Source organism: Rhynchophorus ferrugineus, unplaced genomic scaffold (assembly GCF_030347505.1).
Source record: "Rhynchophorus ferrugineus isolate W39M unplaced genomic scaffold, kcgeb_rfMv2 rfM9, whole genome shotgun sequence".
NCBI classification, from domain to species: Eukaryota; Metazoa; Arthropoda; class Insecta; order Coleoptera; family Curculionidae; genus Rhynchophorus; species Rhynchophorus ferrugineus.
Window position 1 is genome coordinate 11405005 of NW_027472588.1, and position 16335 is coordinate 11421339.

A 16335-nucleotide genomic window follows, 5' to 3' on the forward strand; every position below is an offset into this window, starting at 1 on the left:
AATTGCACTTAGACAAATTCGACAATACACTGCACCAAAACGAAATACTCGTCTACGTATGTTCGTATTTAGCTCGAACTGAAGAATGAATTGTTTTCCCTGTAACACCGTTCATATACTATTCAGGTATATTATTTTATGATTCAGTTTCCATTATCATCCTCCCTATTTGAAAATTGCAGGTATATATTTATTATTCAACAATACCTGAAGCAATAAATGGTAATGGTAATAAAACTCTCAATTTAAGTTTAACAGCATGCTATAAATACTTTGATGTTATTATCCTAATTAATTATGGAATTGTTAATAGCAGTGTTTATGGATTTCTTTCATATTTAGTAAATATAAATAATTTAACTTCATTTACTACTGATCTCTACTTATATTTTATTTCCCGATTGTGTGTTTAGTAGGTATGTTATTTTGATTGCTTTATTTTATTTTAATTAAAAACTTGTCTTTATAGGGAATTCCTGGAGATTATAACGCCGTAGCCGCTATTCTTTGAACAAATGTATAAAAACGGAACAAGTGAACACTAAATATCGGTGAACCTTAAGCGTCTACTAAAATTAAAACAAGACGTTTTTATGCTGGATAGGGATTCATTTACAAAGATTACAAATATAACAAAATTAGTATTTATAACTAATTGAGATTAATTAATTATAAATTAACAGAAATGCAACCATCCTTTTTAGTCATGTTAATCATGAATTATATGAAATATTTCTATGAAGCATAGGATAAACTAATTTGTCTAGAAATTTAAAAAAAATTAAAAATGTAAGAAATACAAAGTTATAAATCAATAAAAAATAATATAATACCTTAGTACAATAAAGAAATAAAATTAATTCAATATCATTATTTAATACTTTATACAACCTATTGTATCGTGTGTATATAAAAATTACCTGACCTTTTCGGTGTACGAAAGATTACTTAAACAACAGATATACCTGCAAATAGACTAACAGTTCTTCTAAATTAAAAGGATTTCTAATTAGGGGATTATATCTACTTATTATAGGGGCTATTTTTATAACATTTGTAGATTGGTAATTCAAAATCTCCATCTATTTGATGCCACCAGAAATTTTTGTTGTGGAGTTTTTGAAATCCTATTTTATATCCTTCTTGGATATATCGTAAATTCTTATTAACACAATCTACCACAGCTATTATAAATCTTGGATATGTAGATTTACGAACAGATTCAGTAAAAAAACAACAAACCATCTATTGCGTCTTTATATGAATGCCTTTATTATTTTATTGTTTATAAAACGATGGACAATATTTCTTTATTTATGGTTCCAAGTAGTTCAGATGCCTTCGACATAATTATTTTTAAGAATTGACTTTCACACACACACACATTTTTAAGAATTGATTTGCATATATATATATATATATATATATATATATATATATATATATATATATATATATATATATATATATATATATATATGTAATCAATCAAAACAAGCCTCAAGTTAGCTTAAGGTAGAGAATAAGAAATGCGGTAGTAGCAACAAGTAGTGTGTGTGCATAAATAAAATCAGTCATCAAGAATAACAGGTGCTTATTAATATATATTATTAAAGTTAGAGATTAAAGTCCATAAACAGTTGAGAATATAGTTTATTTTTCTAAGTTCCATATATACATTGGTTTAACGAAAATTTTGCCTCCCTCTTTGATGAAAACTGAGGCACAAGGAGTCGTGACGTTTAAACAGTTGAAACTTATATCAGGGAAGCAATTTTGGGTATATTTTGGTATAACATGAACCACAATTAATTAAATTCCAATGAAACGAAATATGCCCAAATTAGGAAACTTAGAATAGCTGTCAGATCGGTTACAAAAAATATATAAACAAATATGTTAGGCTCTGACTGATGCTCTGCTTGCTTCAACTCTAGGTAGATTATTCGTAGTTTCTGATGTAAGTAAATTAAATACGGACATATGTAATATTTACATTCAAATCCTGGCAACATGCGTGGTACTGCAAAATGCTGGCCGGAAAAATCGGGAAATAAATCATTAAATTGTACTTATAAAACGATATTGGAACGGAAACTGATGATGTTAAAATATTACTCAATGAAGTTATTTAATTGGAAACAGTGTTATTTAAGATTCCTTATCATTTCCAGTTAATCTCATATTATTGGAATTATTAAAGAATTATGATAGTTGATGGTAGTAGATAAAAAAAGATTAATTCACTTAATTCACACTGATCACGCTTTATCAGAATATATGTATATACAGCTATAAAAGAAAAACCTATGTGAAAATTTTATCACAACATAGATTAACAAATTTCGGGAATAACAATAATAGCCTGTCATCTTTTGTTTGCAATATATTTAAAATTTCCAAATAAGCTCTTTATTGAACTGAGAACAGCTACGTACAGATAGTAATTATTTAGTCTGGAGACATATCACTGTATGTATTATATCAGTATAACAGTTTACTAGTGGTAATTCTAAATTTTAAAGATTTTCAACTTCTGATTCATTTCTTAATCAACAACATACAAAGCACTAACCAAATTTTGCTGGTAATAAATACGTTAACATGTCCATCAAGATTTAAAATGAATGTTGCCAAGAACATTAAAAATTATAAAATAGCTATATATTTATTTATATAGATATCTAATTCCTTATTTTTCGGTTATTAGTTACCACATGGGACATGAAACAGAGTAGAAAGCCCTAGCTAAACGAAACCCACATGAGGTAATTTTAATATAAGCAAGGGTGTGATCGAAGAGTAAAATAATTAAACAAAGAACGATGCAGTCTTTTGGATTTTTTTTTTGTTTTTGCATAATATAAATGAAGTAGTATGCTGTAATATATAATAAAATTATGCGGCAGTTAAAATAAAACTAACCACACAATTTGTATAGATAGAAAAACATAGAACAAATTAGGAACATAGGGAAAGTGTGAATTATTAACAGTAAATTTTTAAACATTTTACATTTTAGCACAACATTGATACATATTAAGATGTTTAACGATAAAATGATATAGAATATGCGACTATAGGATATTTTAATGTTTGAAATGTATCAATTATTTTGATTAATTAGTTTATGGACCTAGGGTTTGAATAATCAATGGTTTATTTAATTATTGTAAATACATTCCTTTAATGTACATTTTTAAATTGTAAAAAACATAGAACCTAATTGTATTCGTTATTGTTTTAATATACATGCTAAATTGAAATATATATTTCAAAATTGTTTTATTCATATATTTTCTGATTTATTATACGAACAAGTACTGCAACATTTGTTATTCCATATTTATATTGATAACATAAAAGTAAACATTATGTATACTTTTATACTAACTATTGCTTAACGCTCGTCGGTTTCCTTGTTAGATTTTATAGAGATTTATAAATTTACAATTGCCAATGTGCTAAGGAAGCCGTAAATGTTATAACATTTTTTTTTGAATCAATTGAATTAGCCATTTAATTTTATATTTTTGTTAAAAGAGGTGTCCAATCGAACTAGACTCTTAGTTTTCTTACCATTTTCTTAATTATAAGCAAATTTTCGGAAATATGTTTTATTAATGGACCGTCAAAAGAGTCATTATCTTTAGCTTCCCTGACGAAAATTACAACAGGCGAGTAACAACATAAATAATTGGACAATAGCTTAGAAAATAAGAATTAATGAAAGTAAATCTGTACATGTGCAGTTCATGTAAAAACAGACCATACAAGCATCACACAAATAACATTATCATTCCATATAGCAATAACGCTAAATATATCGGAATGAATCTCGATGCAAAACTTTGCTGGAAAGGACATATAAAGAAAAAAAAGAACTGGAATTGAAATATAGGAAAATATACTGGCTAATTAGAAGAAAATCACAATTATCAGTACATAATAAATTGCTATTATCTAATCAAATCTTGAAACCTATATGGACATACGGAGTTCTATTATGGGGATGTTCTGCAAAGACTAACATAATTAAAATACACATTTTTCAGAACAAAGTCCTGAGAGGTATTGTGGGTGCACGCAAATATTATAGGACTTATTACCTAGATCGAGACCTTCAGATAGCCACAGTCAGTCAAGAAATCAAGAGAATTGCATGGCAATAAGAAAGATGGGGCATAAGGAAAGACTACATTCTCAAAAGAATATTAAAATATTGCAACTTTTGGATATCACGATAACAGGACACAGACTCAAAAGAATCGAACCATCTGATCTTGTGTATTGTTGTGTAGTGAGGTGCATATACTTTATTTCATCAGAGACTGAGTTAGGGCCGATGGGTCCTCCTAGTTATATACTTAGATTGAAGTTAGCATGAAGACAAATTGTAGGTTAGAAGGAAGCGACTAGTAACAATATATTAATTAAATAATAAAAAAATATTTAGCTTCATATTTCAATATATAATTAATAACTACCTAATTAATATAGGTCCACTTCTACAAATAATAAAATGATTTTAAATTCATTGTCGTTTTATTAATAAAACACTTACATAATATACAAAATTTTATAATAATAAATGTACAAAATTAAAATACTTTTGAATATAACGCAAAAGCAACTTGCTTAAATTACAATCTACGTTTCTTCTTGTCTTGTTGATCTGCCATTTTAGATTCCTTACGTTTGTCACTACTTTTGGCTTTTCTCAAAAATTCATCTAGGCCAAAGGGATCTTCATCAATTTCAAACTGTACTGGCCCACTTCTTTGCGTGGATCTGTCAGTACCACTAAATTCCTTATCAGGAACAAAACGATTGGTCTTAATTGCATTTTCCAATCCCTCTCCTCCGTAGATATCCTTATCGATGTTTTTACTCGGACGATATAAATTATTTGCCATAGAACCTCCATCCCTCCACGGTTTATCATACACATTGTAAGCGTCATCATCTCCATATCCTTGTCCAAGTCCTTTAGCCTGATTAAATAAACGCTGATCAAATTGTCCCTCATTTGAAGTTACTCCTCTAGCAGGCATCCCAAGCGCAATTTGTTCAGATATATCGCGCTCCCTTTCTCTATCCAACTTGTTCCTTTTATTCGGAGCAGCTCTTGAAATATTCCTCTCCCTTGCTCTCTCATTATGCCTGTCCTCTCTCAGCTTCTCTCTTTTCTGCTCTCGGTCATCTGCAGATCTTGAATTTCCCGAAGATTTGATATCTGCTCGTTGCTCGCGTGCCTTCTGGGCAAGTTTTCTCAGGTTTTCTTCTTTCGCCTCTTTTTCTTTCTTAGCTAATTTCTTCTCCAACTGCGCTCTTGTCTCAACTGATTCTCTAGCTTTTCTGTCCGCTATGTACAATGCTTCGGATAGTTTTGCGAAATTTTCATTGATGTGTAACTGTTGTAAACCTCGGCCGTCAGCTGCTAGCCTTTTGTCCAAAGGAACCGTATAGCCCTTGCTGTTCTTCCAATTTGATATACACGGTGGAATTCTCCACTCCCTCTGTTCTTTAACAGAGGGTTTACGTGAAGGACTATGTAACACTGGCGCTGGTGGCGATGGCGGTCCTCGAGGTACTTTCTTGTTAGTTTGGAATTTTGGCGGCTCCAACGGGTCGACCTGCGCCTCTACTATACTAACGATCCTCTGCGCAGCACCGGAATTAAAAGCTGGACCTTGCTGTGATGGCGTATAACGGACAAACTGGGCAGGACCTTGTTTATCTGCGACTCGTAGGGGCATAGCGGCGGCGATCTTCGAATTCGTTATTTTCATTAATGCTCGCCTGGTCTTTTCCGTGACATCATCGACTTCTTCCTGCGATGGCTTCTGTAACGATGGATCATTTTCTGATACGACTTCAACAGGTAAAAGATCAGAAAGCTTCGAATACACTATTTTGTCTTTTGAGTGGCCTTGTCTGGCTAGAGCATCATATTTCACTTTTCCCTCGGCATCTAACTTAACTTCTAAAGTATTCGAAGTAGAATGTCTTTCTCGGCCCATTTCCAGGGGATACTGGGCGACCTGGATTTCCGGAAAGGCTCCCCCATCTCCAAAATCAGTAACATTACGTGGCACCCAGCCTCTTCTTTGTCCATACGGTGGAGCGATGGCTTGTGATAAAATCAACTCCGTCGAAGGCATTTCGGCTGCTCTTCTCCTTCTCTCATCATCTCTGTCCCAGACTAGCTGAACTGCATGTGGCAATATACTCGATAAATTCATAATTGCACTTAGACAAATTCGACAAAACACTGCACCAAAACGAAATACTCGTGTACGTATGTTCGTATTTAGCTCGAACTGAAGAATGAATTGTTTTCCCTGTAACACCGTTCATATACTATTCAGGTATATTATTTTATGATTCAGTTTCCATTATCGTCCTCCCTATTTGAAAATTGCAGGTATATATTTATTATTCAACAATACCTGAAGCAATAAATGGTAATGGTAATAAAACTCTCAATTTAAGTTTAACAGCATGCTATAAATACTTTGATGTTATTATCCTAATTAATTATGGAAATGTTAATTGCAGTGTTTATGGATTTCTTTCATATTTAGTAAATATAAATAATTTAACTTCATTTACTACTGATCTCTACTTATATTTTATTTCCCCATTGTGTGTTTAGTAAGTATGTTACTTTGATTGCTTTATTTTATTTTAATTAAAAACTTGTCTTTATAGCGAATTCCTGGAGATTATAACGCCGTAGCCGCTATTCTTTGACAAATGTACAAATGGAACAAGTGAACACTAAATATCGGTGAATCTTAAGCGTCCTACAAAAATTAAAACAAGACGTTTTTATGCTGGATAGGGATTCATTTACAAAGATTACAATTATTACAAAATTAGTATTTATAACTAATTGAGATTAATTAATTATAAATTAACAGAAATGCAACCATCCTTTTTAGTCATGTTAATCATGAATTATATGAAATATTTATATGAAGCATAGGATAAACTTATTTGTATAGAAATTTAAAAAAAAGTTAAAAATGTAAGAAATACAAAGTTATTAATCAATAAACCATAATATAATACCTTAGTACAAGAAAGAAATAAAATTAATTAAATACCATTATTTAATACTTTATACAACCTATTGTACCGTTAGTTATAGTTAAGTGCCATTTTTTATTGCTTATCATAAAAATTGCCTGTCTTTTTCGGTGTAGGAAAGATTACTTAAACAACAGATACAAACATTCATTTGGTACTGTTTGCAAATATTAGTTAATAAAGGCACTTTAAGATATATAATTGTATTGTTTATTTTATAATTTAAAAATTAGGGTAAATTTATATATGTATACCTGAAATAGACTAACAGTTCTTCTAAATTAAAAGGATTTCTAATTAGGGGATTATATCTACTTATTATAGGGGCTATTTTTATAACATTTGTAGATTGGTAATTCAAAATCTCCATCTATTTGATGCCACCTGAAATTTTTGTTATGGAGTTTTTGAAATCCTATTTTATATCCTTCTTGGATATATCGTAAATTCTTATTAACACAATCTACCACAGCTATTATAAATCTTGGATATGTAGATTTACGAACAGATTCAGTAAAAAAACAACAAACCATCTATTGCGTCTTTATATGAATGCCTTTATTATTTTATTGTTTATAAAACGATGGACAATATTTCTTTATTTATGGTTCCAAGTAGTTCAGATGCCTTCGACATAATTATTTTATATATATTATATATATATATATATATATATATATATATATATATATATATATATATATATATATATATGTAATCAATCAAATCAAGCCTCAAGTTAGCTTAAGGTAGAGAATAAGAAATGCGGTAGTAGCAACAAGTAGTGTGTGTGCATAAATAAAATCAGTCATCAAGAATAACAGGTGCTTATTAATATATATTATTAAAGTTAGAGATTAAAGTCCATAAACAGTTGAGAATATAGTTTATTTTTCTAAGTTCCATATATACATTGGTTTAACGAAAATTTTGCCTCCCTCTTTGATGAAAACTGAGGCACAAGGAGTCGTGACGTTTAAACAGTTGAAACTTATATCAGGGAAGCAATTTGGGTATATTTTGGTATAACATGAACCACAAATAAATAAATTCCAATGAAACGAAATATGCCCAAATTAGGAAACTTAGAATAGCTGTCAGATCGGTTACAACAAATATATAAACAAATATGTTAGGCTCTGGCTGATGCTCTGCCTGCTTCAACTCTAGGTAGATTATTCGTTCATTCAAATCCTGGCAACGTTGTACTGCAAAATGCCGGCCTGAAAAATCGGGAAATTAATCACTAAATTTTACTCATAAAACGATATTAGAACGGAAACTGATAATGTTAAAATATTACTCAATGAAGGTATTTAATAGGAAACAGTGTTATTTAAGATTCCTTGTCATTTCCAGTTAATCTCGTATTATTGGAATTATTAAAGAATTATGATAGTTGATGGTAGTAGATAAAAAAAGATGAATTCACTTAATTCACACTGCTTTATCAGAATATATGTATATACAGCTATAAAAGAAAAACATATGTGAAAATTTTATCACAACATAGATTAACAAATTTCGGGAATAACAATAATAGCCTGACATCTTTCACTGTATGTATTATATCAGTATAACAGTTTACTAGTGGCACTAACCAAATTTTGCTGGTAATAAATACGTTAACATGTCCATCAAGATTTAAAATGAATGTTGCCAAGAACATTAAAAATTATAAAATAGCTATATATTTATTTAGATAGATATCTAATTCCTTATTTTTCGGTTATTAGTTACCACATGGGACATGAAACAGAGTAGAAAGCCCTAGCTAAACGAAACCCACATGAGGTAATTTTAATATAAGCAAGGGTGTGATCGAAGAGTAAAATAATTAAACAAAGAACGATGCAGTCTTTTGGATTTTTTTTTGTTTTTGCATAATATAAATGAAGTAGTATGCTGTAATATATAATAAAATTATGCGGCAGTTAAAATAAAACTAACCACACAATTTGTATAGATAGAAAAACATAGAACAAATTAGGAACATAGGGAAAGTGTGAATTATTAACAGTAAATTTTTAAACATTTTACATTTTAGCACAACATTGATACATATTAAGATGTTTAACGATAAAATGATATAGAATATGCGACTATAGGATATTTTAATGTTTGAACTGTATCAATTATTGTAAATACTTAATATATAGTCCTAAGTTTTGAAAAATCAATGGTTTATTTAATTATTGTAAATACATTCCTTTAATATAAATTTTTAAATTGCAAAAAACATAGAACCTAATTGTATTCGTTATTGTTTTAATATACATGCTAAATTGAAATATATATTTCAAAATTGTTTTATTCATATATTTTCTGATTTATTATACGAACAAGTACTGCAACATTCCATATTTATATTGATAACATAAAAGTAAACATTATGCATACTTATATTTGAGGTGGTGTAGCAATTAAAACATCCTTCTCTTTACATTATTGTAAGAAAGATATTATTAACTTAACAAATTGTTGTTGAATTTCGATCACATGGCGATCACTAGCATCACTAAACCATCGTTTCATTTAGTTTGTAAATTTACACCTCCATATTGTAAAAATTATATTAAAGGACTTTAGTTTTATTTACTCAATCTCGATTGGATGTAAACCCCCCTGTCCTTTACGAATTATCTCCTCGCAAGCTTTTTGAAGACTCGTTTATATGATCTTCAAAATATCTTCCAACAATAGATAGGCGACATACACCTCTACATTATTTGTAGTGACCTTTTTTCGAGGTAGATACAATTGTTGTCGTTGAAACAACGTTTCCCCACTAACAATGGTCATACCTGAAATAAATGTTTCCAATCCTTTGGTAAGTCATTATTATAAAGTCGCATAAAGAGCACCCTCCATTGTTCGAGACAATCCAAATGATTTTCGAATGTTGTCCTTGGTAGATTTACGCCTGCTGTTCAATCTCTTAAATATTTGCTACAACGTTCTACATTCACATGTCAGCACAGCACGACAAAATTTCTAAAGATTTAATTAAAACTGTTGAATAAAATTTCGAAGATGATTTTTCTACTATATTCTTGGATATATTGTAAATTCTTATTAAAGCAATCTACCACAGCTAATATAAATCTTGGATATGTAGATTTACGAACAGATTCAGTAAAAAAGCAACGAACCATCTATTGCGTGTTTATATGAACGCCTTTATTATTTTATTGTTTCTAAAACGATGGACAATATTTCTTTATTTATGGTTCAAAGTAGTTCAGATGCCTTCGACATAATTATTTATAAGAATTATATATCATATAAGAATTGACTTCAGCATAAATAAAATTAATAACATAATCATATTAAAAACAAATTGATCCTTCGCGCTGATGCACGTATATAGTTCTATATAGGGATGCAGAAAAAATATCGATAATTTTGGCCGATATATCGATATTTTTTTAGCCGACACTTGCCCAAAACCCCTAGTTCTATATAATATAAATATTTGGTGATGCGAAATCGCGAATTAACAGGCCCAACACCATCTTTGAAAGTTAATTCAACGGTTCCTGATCCCAAAAAGGAAAACATTCAATTTACTATTGAAATGGAAAACGGCGAGAGCACTTCATGAAGTTCAATAAGTCCTTATTATTCGCCGAAGAATTTTAAAGGCTATTTGCATCGCCCATGTGTCATGACGTCGAACATTTAATTTAAAACTGTTTGCAGATGGCACTTTTTTCCTTTTTTTCTTCCTGCTTCCGAAAGTTGCTCCAAACAGGATCAAAAGTCCTTTCCAAACGGCGAACTTTACTACTGCGTTTAATAAAGTTTCTCAAATTTATTCCATTTACCTACAGATTGAAATTTTCGTTCATATAAGTACACAAAATTATGCAAAATTTCCGAATATATTTTTTGCCGTTTTGCTCCTTCGCCGAATAATAAAGTACTTTTAACTTTTTACCAGGTTTAATAAGAAAAGTCGTCGGCCAGCAGTCGGACTTATTCTTTTGTTTTCGTCGCTCCACTGTTTGTTTTTCTTTTCTTCGTTCGCCATGAATTCTCGACGTAATGGCTGGCAAGGATGTTGGAAAGCTTTCATTCGAAGATCGACGATATCAAAGAATCATTTAGTTTCATTTAGTATCGTTATATCAGTATTATTACTTGATATAAAAATACCCGTATAGTAAATATAAACATTAAAAATAACTACAAATAATTTTATAGAAATATTACAAATGTTTGACTATTTTGGTTAATTTAAAATCTAATTTTCTTCTTGTCTCGTTCTTCTCTCATATTAGGTTCTTGAATTTACTATGATGTAATATTGAGTGATGTACAAAGAATCGTTTGGAATCAGGATGGTCGTAGTTTTGAATCAACATCAAGATTTAGGGCCAAGTGTACCATCAAAATTGTTCTTTGATTTTAATTCCTGGTGTCTATCTGAAATTTCAGCAGATCTATTCTATTTTTAACTTAGAAAGGAGAACATAGATATCATTTAAACATTAAACAAACACATTTTTTCTGTCAAGAAGCAACGAACTTACCGATAATATGTGGGTCTGTGCCCGTGCCGTGTGAAATGTATTAGAACAATAAGTACATAAAATATTTTATCGATATAAACATAATTTGTTAAAATTATTTTAGAGAAAATTGTTAGTCTGGAAAATATACATAAAAGAGTTAGGCACTTGCAGCTTTTTGAGGGATATAAGAGATCCCTTCATACACTCTTACATGAGATGGGATTTAAATGATGTAAAGAAAATCCTCGAATAGGTTTAGTGGGATTTCTAGATATTGCCTTAAAAAGAATTCTATTTTTAAATGCATACAATAAGACCAAGGAAGATAAATTAATTGAATTTGTGTATTTTGATGAAACTTGGGTATTTTAAATGGTTCATTAGGACACTTTTGGAAATACACAAAGTTTCAAAACCAATTGTAAAAAGCTTGGAGGGACCATCAGTTATGATTTTGAACTCGATAAGACATACAGAGGAAGTAATTGATAAATGGTGGATGATGAACATGTTTTAGATGGATTGAAAGTAACAGTTTAGTGATTGCCTTAGGCCGTGACTCGGAAAGTGAAAGTGACTAAGGGAAACTTTCAGGGTATATGATAATGCTGAAAATCCCTAAGACAGGGTGGTGAAAGCGGAAACAACCAAAGGTATGCACAAAATTAATAGAATATAACCGTAGAAAATGAAATTGTAAGGCGTGAAAAATTTGTGTGCACAGATATGAATGTAGTCGTTCAGAATTAAACATAAGCATTAGGTTAAAATGTATGAGGAGATAATGAATATTAACTGTTTTGTAGGTATGGTAAAAGCATTAGGCAGAATTAGTGATTAATTTCATCAAGAATAGTATTCCCAGGTTGTAGCAGAAGAAATACAAAATACAGTGATCTCAAAATGACTTGACAAGTAAACACACAATCGAAGGTAACAAGAACTAAACGTAAAAAGGTAAATATGCTCTCGAATGAAAGTAAAGTCCTCCTAATATTTGAAAACAGTATTTTTGTTTAACCAAAACTCAGAGTTGATGCAAATTTTGATGATGCATATGTAAAAAAAACTTTGAATAGACTATATAGATTATTGGAGATGTATGAACAAATTATTTGCATACAATTATCCTGGAAGTTTAAAAAAACAAACTGACATCATCGATTTACTTTAATCAGCCCAAGTTATAAAATAATAGAGCGAAATTATTATCCATATATTTCCCGAAAGCGAGTTCAACATTTGCGAGACACAAAGTAAAAGTTCCCGGGAGCCGTAATAAAAGAGTTGGGTTTCCCGGGTCGCAGGGCGGAGGAAAAAAAATTAAACGCATAAAATTCTCGGCCAATTTTTATGGAAAGACCTTTACCCGAACAATTTGCCGTCTCGTTTTTTCCGTTTGCGACAAGTTGCCGGCGACGTTTCCGACTCGATTTATGTTTTGCGAGGAAACACAATTTTTAACTAGAAATACCGGGGAAATAAGGGAGAAATCCCGGGCGGATTCTCGATTTTAAACCGTTCCCGGGGACGTGTGGCGCAGGTGACACCCGGAAAAGACGAAAAAGAACGACCGCGCCGGAATCGGGGCGCTGTTGTCAAGTTTATTGGCGTGATCGGATTTGCTCTCGGGCGCTGCGACGATTGACGAGACAAATTGACACTCGCAGCGATATGTCGAAATTGGAGATCTTCGTTTAACGCTGTCTTTGGATCCATTTTAAATCGCATTTAGATGCAGCCTGTTTTTTTTTGTAATTCGATCATTTTTATTCCGCCATCTTTAACACGATATCCAAATTGCTGGTTAAAGAAAAATCCCCGCCTAATAAGATAATCGAAAAATCGATCCAATCTTTGTCTTACACTTTTTTCTCATCGCCACATTCAGTTACTAACATTTTTCTGTTATTCCTATATACGCCTTGTATGCCGCGAATTTAAAACCACATATTCTGCTACTCTGGCACTACCCCGGTCTGCCATACTAAAACACATTTTTTTGCCAAGATTATTTTTTTTATTCAACATAATTCCCTTCAAGGATTATACACTGATTATAACGACCGTCCAACTTTTCGATACCATTTGAGTAGTACGATTTCCCAGAGAGCATTCTTTTGACATCTGAAAAAAGGAAACAGTCGCTGGGGGCCTGATCTGGAGAATGCGGTAGATGGGAAAGCAATTCGAAGCAATGATGAATTGAATTCATGGATTGTTACCATCGCTTTCACTGACTTGTGACTTAGCAAAATAGTAGATTCTTTTTCTTCAAATGCGGCCGTTTTTGGGCGATTTCGTCCTTCAGACGGTCCAATAACGCTATGTAATAGTCGCTCTTAATGGTCCTTACTTTTTCAAGGTAGTCAATGAAAATTATTCCATGCGTATCTCAAAATACAGACGCCATAAACTTACTAGCCGACTGTTGCGTCTTCCCACACTTTGGAGCGGGTTCACCGTGTGCAGTCCACTCGGATGACTGCCGATTGGACTTCGGAGTGAAATTATGGAGCCCTGTTTCATCCACAGTCACATGTCGACGCAAAAACGCACACAGCTTTCTCATACCCAAATATTCTTGAATGAAATGATGTACATTTTCACTCGATATCTTTAGAGTGTCTTCTATTTCATTCAGTTTGAATTTACCGATATTCAAAATCATTTTGTGGATTTTTTAATGTTTTCTTCGGTTACAACCTCTTTTAGACATACACTGCGTTCACTGTCTTCGGTGCTCATTTCACCACGTTTTAACTTAGCATACCAATCCTTGATGGTTGATTTTCCTGGGGCAGGGTCCGGAAACTCGCCATCAAGCCAAATTTTTGCTTCAACTGTATTTTTCCCACAAAATGCAATATTTTATCAACACCCGAAATTCTTTTTTATCCATTTTCTTCACAAAAAAAAAAGTTTCTTCACTAAAAATGCACAAACTAATGATCCGACCTCTGACAAATTTATACACGCATCTTTTGAGGGTTAGGGTCAACTAAAAAACATATGGATTTTATTCTAGTAGCGCCATCTATGTGTCAGGCCGGGGACTTTTCAATTTATCTGTTATGTAGGCCGACTGTATAAAGTAAAGTGTCCATAAAAGAGTGATTATCACGTTTAAATATATTAGTATTTCGAATTGGGCAAAGAACTGAAAACATACATAAACTATCGCAATATTACCATTCAATATAATGTGTCTGAATTATACCAAAATTAAGATATGTTATGGAAAATTAACAATTAAAATGAAAACTATTATTATATAACCTCAATTAAAGTCAAATTTGTTAAAACGTTAATAAACGAGCAGTAGACTCTATAATATTACTGTTCAAACTAGCAGGATTAATTTTACATAATTGAAATAACTAGTTCTGAATATCCTTGCCATATTCATTTCAGTACTCATTTTAGTGCACGAATCGAATATTTTTCACTAATTGTTTTGTTAAATTGATTGATATTAAAACAGCTTATAATAAGAAAAAATAAAATGAATCGAAAGTTTTAACTAAATTCATTAAAAGTCATGATTATAAAATTACTGTTATTATAATTTCGAATAGTACACAATTTAATACCTTATAACAATTGAAAATAATTTCAAAATAACAGGTCTCATGAATCTTATATCGTAACTATAAAGATTATAATTTAGTTTTCCTCTTCAAAAGCTCTTCTTAACGTAGATTTATTGTATTGATACCTGATTGGTGAACAGTTTTCTAAGAATTTATTATTACTAGCCATAAAATTAATTGTAATATAATAAAAGAAAGTTTGGATTAAGCTTATTCCAAATACACCAATTTCGAATAACGGTAAACCAAAAGCGACAATTTTTAAAGCCGTCACCGTGGGAGAGGTGCATTTCACCTGGCATTAGTCCTCTTAAATTAATTTATTCAGATTCTTCAGTGCCAACGACGTGCTATGAACCACCGGCTTGACAAATGTTAACCTGTTAATCTAGATTAATGCCGGACAAATACATACATGATACAAGATTATTTTTCAGCCATAATTATTCTATACGCATTCGGTATAGGTGGGGCCTGTGACATACTCGACAAATATATCTTACCATGTTCCGACTCTTGGATAAAACCCAAGAATTAAATGAATACTGATGTATAAGCTTTGCTCATTGTTTGTTGTCACACGAAATAGTTTTTTATTAAAAACATTTAAATATTGTCAGTCCTATTTAGATTTATTTACAGATTAACCGAAAATGTTTCCCAAAGAATTATATTTATGTATAGTTAAAAAGCACTTCAAAGTTGATTGTAGTTTTCTAAAGAATTTAAATTTTTGGAGAAAAATTACACTATTTCTAAATGGCATGCAGAAAAGTGTCAACATATATCAACATATCTTAAAACCTTCTTTTCATTCTGAATACGTAGTGAATAGAAGTTTAAATTCATAGGCAACTTTGGCAAAATTTTTCACGACTTTCAATACACAGATGTCACTATAATGGGATTTTTGATCCATTTTATTGGTGTATTTGATCTTGGCTATTCTGTATCGTTATATTTGGAAGATCTGGAAAGGTATTAGATCGATTAAATTTCTGTGATGCGTTTGTTATGATGCAATATGTTTTAATAAAAATTTTTCCATAATTTTTCCCACTTCTTAGTAACACGACCACTCAGGCTGCAACATTGTATCCTTCACAATTCTAGTTACAGACACCATCAGA

At 31.2% G+C, this 16335-nt stretch overlaps 1 pseudogene; it reads right to left on the reverse strand.

Moving 5' to 3' along the window:
* Positions 1-4643: 4643 nt before the first annotated feature.
* On the reverse strand, positions 4644-6245 carry LOC143203141 (SNW domain-containing protein 1 pseudogene; annotated as a pseudogene).
* Positions 6246-16335: the final 10090 nt, after the last annotated feature.